Source organism: Bison bison, unplaced genomic scaffold (genome assembly GCF_000754665.1).
Source record: "Bison bison bison isolate TAMUID 2011002044 unplaced genomic scaffold, Bison_UMD1.0 scf7180017864205, whole genome shotgun sequence".
In the NCBI taxonomy this organism is placed as follows: Eukaryota; Metazoa; Chordata; class Mammalia; order Artiodactyla; family Bovidae; genus Bison; species Bison bison.
The window spans coordinates 6,426,774-6,428,799 of NW_011494777.1; the positions used below are offsets into that span (position 1 = coordinate 6,426,774).

Consider the following 2,026-nt stretch of genomic DNA (forward strand, 5'->3'; position numbering starts at 1 on the left):
CAAGGCAGCGCCAGCTCCCACAGGTAAGACCAAGCCAGTCGACAGCGCGGGCTCCCAGAACTTGAAGACGAGTGACGACAGGATTACAGCCATTCACTGAGTGTGAGCACCCATGTGTCAGGGGCTGAGAACAGAGCATGTGAGGGCTGCTGGCTCTGGGGAGGTTGCACGTTTCCAACCGTCCTCCAGTGAGAAGCACTGGGACTTCTCAGTGCCGTGTACACTGTGCACGGTCTGGGAACTTTATACAAACGCCGCTCCGTGGCCAACCATCCACGCTCCTACAACCTGTCTTGAGGACTCCTGACATCACCTATTGCTCCCGACAGACCAGGCCTTCTCCTGGCCAGCAGCAGAACTCTGTCCTTCTAGCAAAACCTGTTCAAACCCCACATCCTCCACAAATTCCTCCCTGAGCATTCCACCCAGAAATGCTTGCTCCTTAGGCCTCCTGTGGTGCTCCTTCTACAACACAGACTAAGCACTGGTATTCCGGTTTGGAATATCACTTACTGCCTCATGTATTTACAGCTTGCCTTTCCCAACTACATTATAAGCACTGCAAGAGGTCCCCACCACAACATCTTCCCACAGTGAAACGTCTGGGAAATGTCGGTGAAATGACTGACTGGCAACTGCTCTTATTACAGTGAAAATGTACCCCTCTGTCTTGCTTCCACAAATGAGTCAGTGACTGAGAGGGCAGGTACCGCAATCTGCAGGGCCTGCGAGGCATTTCCACCAAAGCGCTTTCCCTGTCTCTGCAGGTCTCCAGAGCGGTGTGGTCACTTGCTGAGGTTCGACACTGCAGAGGCCTGCTTCGTGGGGCCCGTGCTGAGAATGGCATGGCCGTGACGGGGATGAATGGACTGCTGGCAACGTCACTCACGCAAAGAAGACTTTATTTGGTGCTGCACCACACAGCCCATGCCATCACTCCAGACCTGAGCTGCCTGTCGTCCATCCAAGAGTGGAGGGGGCTGCCAAGGCAAACTTTATTTAACCTCCACTCTGCCAGACAGTCTGCATTCCGCTCACGCTAGGCATTCCAGCTTTGGGGGCTGCACTCCCCCAGGCCCAGGGCTCACAGATGATTCTAAGAATAGGAAGTCTGAAAGGTAACGGCAGGGCAACAACGGCAGACATCGATGGAGATCAAGAGCGGCACAAAGCTTGCCCGAAATAGCCATCACCATTTGGGCTTCCCAGGTGGTTTAGTGGTAAAGAATCTGTCTGCCAGTGCAGGAAACACAGGGTTCAATCCCTGGGTCAGGAAGAGCCCCTGGAGAAGGGAATGGCCACCCACTCCAGTATTCTTGCCTGGAGAATCCCATGGACAGAGGAGCCTGGCAGGCTACAGTCCATTGGGTCACAAAGAGTTGGACACGACTGAGCGACTAACACTTTCCCTTTCAGCCAGCATTAGCTCCAGCTCAGCCTCCTGTTCACAGATGCAAACAATAGGCTGGCTTGCCCTTCCGTTTGACCTTCAGTTTGTCCTCTGGAGCCAGTAGCACCTGCGACTCTTTGGAGAAACCTCAGCATCCACTCAACCCTTCCTTGACTGAGCATGACAACAGCAGCCCTGGGTGCCCGGCCCCCTTGTGGGCCTGCTTTACTTTAATGGTCATTCACTCAATGGGAACAGGACCTCGAATTGGATTTGGGCAAGGAGGTCCCCTTTGCTCCCTCCCGTGGTGACCAAGCAGCTCATCAACACATGCTGGATGCAGAACAAACGTTAACATGTGGCAAGAGACAAATTATACAAACCTACTGGTCTATAACCCATCAAACTCTCAATGCGGATGCTGGGAAGAAGAATCACAGTATAAAAAAGCAAGAATAAGCCCCTCATGAGGAGGATGAGTCAGTGAGTATAATAAAATTGTCAGAGCTTAGCAGAACTAATTGACAAAGACATTTGAGGTCACCAAGCAGAACATCAGCTGCTGAACAAAACAAAGGCACCGGTAAGCGCCCTAAGCCCTGAGGCACAGGACTAATAAACAGAAGGGCCTAGAAG

General features: G+C 52.5%; 1 protein-coding gene across 1 annotated transcript in view; it reads right to left on the reverse strand.

Annotated features, from left to right (window-relative positions):
- The window catches only part of SNX19 (sorting nexin 19), a 33,107-nt gene that overhangs the window by 3,016 nt on the left and 28,065 nt on the right, over positions 1-2,026 (reverse strand). The window lies entirely within an intron of this gene.